Genomic DNA, 8,329 nt, shown 5'->3' with positions numbered 1-8,329 from the left:
TATTGTTGGAGAGGACAGTGTGAAACAGATTGGTAAGCTCGAGGAAAAACTTGAGGATAGACAAGTCCCCCGGGCCGGATGGGATATATCCAAGGATTCTATGGGAAGCAAGAGATGAAATTGCAGAGCCATTGGCAATGATCTTTTCGTCCTCGCTGTCAACAGGGGTGGTACCAGGGGATTGGAGAGTGGCGAATGTCGTGCCCCTGTTCAAAAAAGGGACTAGGGATAACCCTGGGAATTACAGGCCAGTTAGTCTTACTTCGGTGGTAGGCAAAGTAATGGAAAGGGTACTGAAGGATAGGATTTCTGAGCATCTGGAAAGACACTGCTTGATTAGGGATAGTCAGCACGGATTTGTGAGGGGTAGGTCTTGCCTTACAAATCTTATTGAATTCTTTGAGGAGGTGACCAAGCATGTGGATGAAGGTAAAGCAGTGGATGTAGTGTACATGGATTTTAGTAAGGCATTTGATAAAGTCCACCATGGTAGGCTTCTGCAGAAAGTAAGGAGGCATGGGATAGTGGGAAATTTGGCCAGTTGGATAACGAACTGGCTAACTGATAGAAGTCAGAGAGTGGTAGTGGATGGCAAATATTCAGCCTGGATCCCAGTTACCAGTGGAGTACCACAGGGATCAGTTCTGGGTCCTCTGCTGTTTGTGATTTTCATTAATGACTTGGATGAGGGAGTTGAAGGGTGGGTCAGTAAATTTGCAGACGATACGAAGATTGGTGGAGTTGTGGATAGTAAGGGGGGCTGTTGTCGGCTGCAAAGAGACATAGATAGGATGCAGAGCTGGCTGAGAAGTGGCAGGTGGAGTTTAATCCTGAAAAGTGTGAGGTTGTCCATTTTGGAAGGACAAATATGAATGCGGAATACAGGGTTAATGGTAGAGTTCTTGGCAATGTGGAGGAGCAGAGAGATCTTGGGGTCTATGTTCATACATCTTTGAAAGTTGCCACTCAAGTGGATAGAGCTGTGAAGAAGGCCTACGGTGTGCTCGCGTTCATTAACAGAGGGATTGAATTTAAGAGCCGTGAGGTGATGATGCAGCTGTACAAAACTTTGGTAAGGCCACATTTGGAGTACTGTGTACAGTTCTGGTCGCCTCATTTTAGGAAGGATGTGGAAGCTTTGGAAAAGGTGCAAAGAAGATTTACCAGGATGTTGCCTGGAATGGAGAGTAGGTCTTACGAGGAAAGGTTGAGGGTGCTAGGCCTTTTCTCATTAGAGCGGAGAAGGATGAGGGGCGACTTGATAGAGGTTTATAAGATGATCAGGGGAATAGATAGAGTAGACAGTCAGAGACTTTTTCCCCAGGTGGAACAAACCATTACAAGGGGACATAAATTTAAGGTGAAAGGTGGAAGATATAGGAGGGATATCAGAGGTAGGTTCTTTACCCAGAGAGTAGTGGGGGCATGGAATGCACTGCCTGTGGAAGTAGTTGAGTCGGAAACATTAGGGACCTTCAAGCAGCTATTGGATAGGTACATGGATTACGGTTAAATGATATAGTGTAGATTTATTTGTTCTCAAGGGCAGCACGGTAGCATTGTGGATAGCACAATTGCTTCACAGCTCCAGGGTCCCAGGTTCGATTCCGGCTTGGATCACTGACTGTGCGGACTCTGCACGCCCTCCCCGTGTCTGCGTGGGTTTCCTCCTGGTGCTCCGGTTTCCTCCCACAATCCAAAGATGTGCGGGTTAGGTGAATTGGCCAATGATAAATTGCCCTTAATGTCCAAATTGCCCTTGGTGTTGGGTGGAGGTGTTGAGTTTGGGTAGGGTGCTCTTTCCAAGAGCCGGTGCAGACTCAAAGGGCCGAATGGCCTCCTTCTGCACTGTAAATTCAATGATAATCTATGATTAATCTAGGACAAAGGTTCGGCACAACATCGTGGGCCGAAGGGCCTGTTCTGTGCTGTATTTTCTATTTTCTATGTTCTATGTTCTATGTCAGTATCACAGTCTGTATCACAGTGAGTATCACAGTGAGTATCACAGTTAGTATCACAGTCAGTATCACAGTAAGTATCACAGTTAGTATCACAGTCAGTATCACAGTGAGTATCACAGTCATTATCACAGTCAGTATCACCGTCAGTATCACCGTCAGTATCACAGTTAGTATCACAGTCAGTATCACAGTCTGTATCACAGTGAGTATCACAGTTAGTATCACAGTCAGTATCACTGTCAGTATCACAGTGAGTATCACAGTGAGTACCACAATGAGTATCACAGTCTGTATCACAGTGAGTATCACAGTGAGTACCACAGTCAGTATCACAGTGAGTTTCACAGTCAATATCACAGTCAGTATCTCAGTGAGTATCACAGTCAGTATCACAGTCAGTATCACAGTCAGTATCACAATCAGTATCTCAGTGAGTATCACAGTCAGTATCACAGTCAGTATCACAGTGAGTATCACAGTCAGTATCACAGTCAGTATCACAATCAGTATCTCAGTGAGTATCACAGTCAGTATCACAGTCAGTATCGCAGTCTGTATCACAGTGAGTATCACAGTCATTATCACAGACAGTATCACAGTCAATATCACAGTCAGTATCTCAGTGAGTATCACAGTCAGTATCACAGTCAGTATCACAGTCAGTATCACAATCAGTATCTCAGTGAGTATCACAGTCAGTATCACAGTCAGTATCACAGTCAGTATCACAATCAGTATCTCAGTGAGTATCACAGTCAGTATCACAGTGAGTATCACAGTCAGTATCACAGTCAGTACCACAGAGAGTATCACAGTCATTATCACAGTTAGTATCACCGTCAGTATCACAGTGAGTATCACAGTCAGTATCACAATCAGTATCTCAGTGAGTATCACAGTCAGTATCACAGTCAGTATCACAATCAGTATCTCAGTGAGTATCACAGTCAGTATCACAGTGAGTATCACAGTCAGTATCACAGTCAGTACCACAGAGAGTATCACAGTCATTATCACAGTTAGTATCACCGTCAGTATCACAGTGAGTATCACAGTCAGTATCGCAGTGAGTATCACATTCAGTATCATAGTCAGTATGACAGTGAGTATTACAGTCAGTATCGCAGTCTTTGCCACAGTGAGTATCACAGTGAGTATCACTGTCACTATCACAGTGAGTATCACAGTAAGAATCACAGTGAGTATCACAGTCAGTATCACAGTCAGTATCACAGTCATTATCTCAGTCAGAATCACAGTCAGTATCACAGTCTGGATCACAGTCTGTATCACAGTGAGCATCACAGTCATTATCACAGGCAGTATCACAGTCAGTATCACAGTGAGTATCACAGTCAGTATCACAGTGAGTATCACAGTCAGCATCACAGTCAGTATCACAGTCAGTATCAAATACAGTTTCACAGTCAGTATCGCAGTCAGTATCACAGTCAGTATCACAGTGAGTATCACAGTCTGTATCACAGTCAGTATCACAGTCTGTATCACAGTGAGTATCACATTGAGTATCACATTCAGTTTCACAGTGAGTATCACAGTGAGTATCACAGTCAGTATCACAGTCAGTATCACAGTGAGTATCACAGTCTGTATCACAGTGAGTATCACAGTCAGTATCACAGTCTGTATCACAGTGAGTATCACATTGAGTATCACATTCAGTTTCACAGTCAGTATCACAGTGAGTATCACAGTCAGTACCACAGAGAGTATCACAGTGAGTATCACAGTCAGTATCACAGTCTGTATCACAGTGAGTATCACAGTCAGCATCACAGTCAGTATCACAGTCTGTATCACAGTCAGTATCACCGTCAGTATCACAGTCAGTACCACAGTGAGTCTCACAGTGAGTATAACAGTCAGTATCACAGTCAGTATCACAGGGAGTATCACAGGGAGTATCACAGTCAGTATCACAGTCTGTATCACAGTGAGTATCACATTGAGTATCACATTCAGTTTCACAGTGAGTATCGCAGTCAGTATCACAGTCTGTATCACAGTAAGTATCACAGTCAGTATCACAGCCAGTATCACAGGGAGTATCACAGTGAGTATCACAGTCATTATCACAGTGAGTGTCACAGTGAGTATCACAGGGAGTATCACAGGGAGTATCACAGTCTAGACACAGCCTCCTATACACCCAGACACAGCCTCCTATACAACCAGACACAGCCTCCTATACACCCAGACACAGCCTCCTATAGACCCAGACACAGCCTCCTATACACCCAGACACAGCCTCCTATACACCCAGACACAGCCTCCTATACACCCAGTCACAGCCTCCTATAGACCCAGACACAGCCTCCTATACACCCAGACACAGCCTCCTATACACCCAGACACAGCCTCCTATAGACCCAGACACAGCCTCCTATAGACCCAGACACAGCCTCCTATAGACCCAGACACAGCCTCCTATACACCCAGACACAGTCTCCTATAGACCCAGACACAGCCTCCTATACACCCAGTCACAGCCTCCTATACACCCAGACACAGCCTCCTATAGACCCAGACACAGCCTCCTATAGACCCAGACACAGCCTCCTATAGACCCAGACACAGCCTCCTATAGACCCAGACACAGCCTCCTATAGACCCAGACACAGCCTCCTATACACCCAGACACAGCCTCCTATACACCCAGTCACAGCCTCCTATAGACCCAGACACAGCCTCCTATAGACCCAGACACAGCCTCCTATAGACCCAGACAGCAGCCTCCTATACACCCAGACACAGCCTCCTATACACCCAGACACAGCCTCCTATAGACCCAGACACAGCCTCCTATACACCCAGACACAGCCTCCTATAGACCCAGACAGCAGCCTCCTATACACCCAGACACAGCCTCCTATACACCCAGACACAGCCTCCTATACACCCAGACACAGCCTCCTATAGACCCAGACACAGCCTCCTATAGACCCAGACACAGCCTCCTATACACCCAGACACAGTCTCCTATAGACCCAGACACAGCCTCCAATAAACCCAGACACAGCCTCCAATAGACCCAGACACAGCCTCCTATACACCCAGGCACAGCCTCCTATAGACCCAGACACAGCCTCCTATAGACCCAGACACAGCCTCCTATAGACCCAGACACAGCCTCCTATACACCCAGACACAGCCTCCTATACACCCAGACACAGCCTCCTATAGACCCAGACACAGCCTCCTATAGACCCAGACACAGCCTCCTATACACCCAGACACAGCCTCCTATAGACCCAGACACAGCCTCCTATATACCCAGTCACAGCCTCCTATAGACCCAGACACAGCCTCCTATACACCCAGACACAGCCTCCTATAGACCCAGACACAGCCTCCTATAGACCCAGACACAGCCTCCTATACACCCAGACACAGCCTCCTATAGACCCAGACACAGCCTCCTATACACCCAGTCACAGCCTCCTATAGACCCAGACACAGCCTCCTATAGACCCAGACACAGTCTCCTATAGACCCAGACAGCAGCCTCCTGTAGACCCAGACACAGCCTCCTATAGACCCAGACAGCAGCCTCCTATACACCCAGACACAGCCTCCTATAGACCCAGACACAGCCTCCTATACACCCAGACACAGCCTCCTATACACCCAGACACAGCCTCCTATAGACCCAGACAGCAGCCTCCTATACACCCAGACACAGCCTCCTATAGACCCAGACACAGCCTCCTATACACCCAGACACAGCCTCCTATACACCCAGACACAGCCTCCTATAGACCCAGACACAGCCTCCTATAGACCCAGACACAGCCTCCTATACACCCAGACACAGTCTCCTATACATCCAGACTCAGCCTCCTATACATCCAGACAGCAGCCTCCTATAGACCCAGACACAGCCTCCTATACATCCAGACAGCAGCCTCCTATAGACCCAGACACAGCCTCCTATAGACCCAGACACAGTCTCCTATACATCCAGACAGCAGCCTCCTATAGACCCAGACACAGCCTCCTATAGACCCAGACACAGCCTCCTATACACCCAGACACAGCCTCCTATAGACCCAGACACAGCCTCCTATAGACCCAGACACAGCCTCCTATACACCCAGACACAGTCTCCTATACATCCAGACTCAGCCTCCTATACATCCAGACAGCAGCCTCCTATAGACCCAGACACAGCCTCCTATACATCCAGACAGCAGCCTCCTATAGACCCAGACACAGCCTCCTATAGACCCAGACACAGTCTCCTATACATCCAGACAGCAGCCTCCTATAGACCCAGACACAGCCTCCTATAGACCCAGACAGCAGCCTCCTATACACCCAGACACAGCCTCCTATAGACCCAGACACAGCCTCCTATACACCCAGACACAGCCTCCTATACATCCAGACTCAGCCTCCTATAGACCCAGACACAGCCTCCTATAGACCCAGACACAGTCTCCTATACATCCAGACAGCAGCCTCCTATACACCCAGACACAGCCTCCTATACATCCAGACTCAGCCTCCTATAGACCCAGACAGCAGCCTCCTATAGACCCAGACAGCAGCCTCCTATACACCCAGACAGAACTCTCCAATACATCCAGACAGCAGCCTCCTATAGACCCAGACACAGCCTCCTATAGACCCAGACAGCAGCCTCCTATACACCCAGACACAGCCTCCTATAGACCCAGACAGCTGCCTCCTATACACCCAGACACAGCCTCCTATAGACCCAGACAGCAGCCTCCTATACACCCAGACAGAACTCTCCAATACATCCAGACAACAGCCTCCTGTAGACCCAGACACAGCCTCCTGTAGACCCAGACACAGCCTCCTGTAGCCCCAGACAGGCGAGGTTGGAGTCACTGCGTGGGGGCAGTGGGCCCGGTTGGCATCTCGCTCGTCCATCATGATGGTAGCCAGAATGTGCCAAAACTGAGAGGATTTAGTTTTGATCTCGATGCAATGACTGAAACCATTGAATCCCCACTGTGCAGAAGGAGGCCATTCGGCCCAACAAGCCTGCACCAACCCGCCCTATCCCAATAGCACCTTCACCTAACCCGCACATCTTTGGACTGGGAGGAAACGGGAGCACCCGGAGAAAACCCACTCCGCACAGACAGTGACCCGAGGCCGTGATTGAACCCGAGTCCCTGGCGCTGAGAGGCAGCAGTGCTAACCGCTCTGCTCCCGTGCCGTAAAGAGTGAAATAATCCAACACTTGGCAGGAAGTGTACTTCCTTGATCGGGGCGCAATGGGTCGCGCCCCGAACTTTGGGCCAGAGGCTTCATGGCCAAGGTGTGTCCATAATGTGGCCGTACCACCTTCTCGTGTTCGAAAGGACTCGGTGAGCCAATTCTTGCAATTTCAAAAGTTGCGCCCACTGAGATAAAAGGGATTCAGTCAGATTGGGTTCACCGTAAATACATCATTTGAAAGTGTTACTGTGGTTGCGTGGTGTTCTGGGGCAGTGCCAGGCCTCTTGGTCAGGGCATAGTCCTCTCCTTCCTGAGGTCCCTCCTCCACTCTCTCCTCCAATAGTCAATGGTACACCCTCACATTTCTGTCAGAGAAGATCAAACATCTGTTTGTGTCGCCACTTTGCCGTCACAGCTGGCAGGTTAGGTGCCAGCTGCGGGGAATTGCCCCAAACTGCCCAAATACTGATTTCACTTCTGGCCCCCGGCCCGGCTATGAAGCGTGCAGTTTTATGTCAGCTCCCCTAATGCTGGGAGAAGGACAGAATTACAACACAGTCTACCGCAGTGTCCTCAGCACCCACAGCCAAAACGGAACCAAGGTTTTGCCCGAGTCAGATCCAGGTGCACTGTGGCAATGAGAGAGTAAAAATGCGAGAGAGTGAACAAGCTTTCCTTATTCATTTAATGTGTGCCCTGGTCTGGTGTATTCCCCACTGAATGGTGCAGGGGGAAGTCCCATGTCACTGCGGAAGGATAATACAACCACATAATCTGCCAGGGGGGTTGACCAGGATGTGTCATGTGCACCGATTAAGTGACATGGGGGAAATAAACAGGCCCCACCCGACAGAACGTTTTACTTTGGAGATATCGGGCCAGGATGGATAAACTGCTGTCTGTGTGTGTGTGTGTGTGTGTCTCTGTGTGTGTGTGTGTGTGTCTGTGTGTGTGTGTGTGAGTGTCTGTGTGTGTGTGTGTCTGTGTGTGTGTGTCTGTGTGTGTGTGTGTGTGTCTGTGTGTGTGTCTGTGTGTGTGTGTGTGTGTGTGTCTGTGTGTGTCTGTGTGTGTGTGCCTGTGTGTGTGTGTGTCTGTGTGTGTGTGTGTGTGTGTGTGCGTGTGTGTGTGTGTGCGTGTGTGTGTGTGTCTGT

This window comes from Scyliorhinus torazame, chromosome 29 (assembly GCF_047496885.1).
Source record: "Scyliorhinus torazame isolate Kashiwa2021f chromosome 29, sScyTor2.1, whole genome shotgun sequence".
NCBI classification, from domain to species: Eukaryota; Metazoa; Chordata; class Chondrichthyes; order Carcharhiniformes; family Scyliorhinidae; genus Scyliorhinus; species Scyliorhinus torazame.
This window is presented reverse-complemented; position numbering follows the sequence as displayed.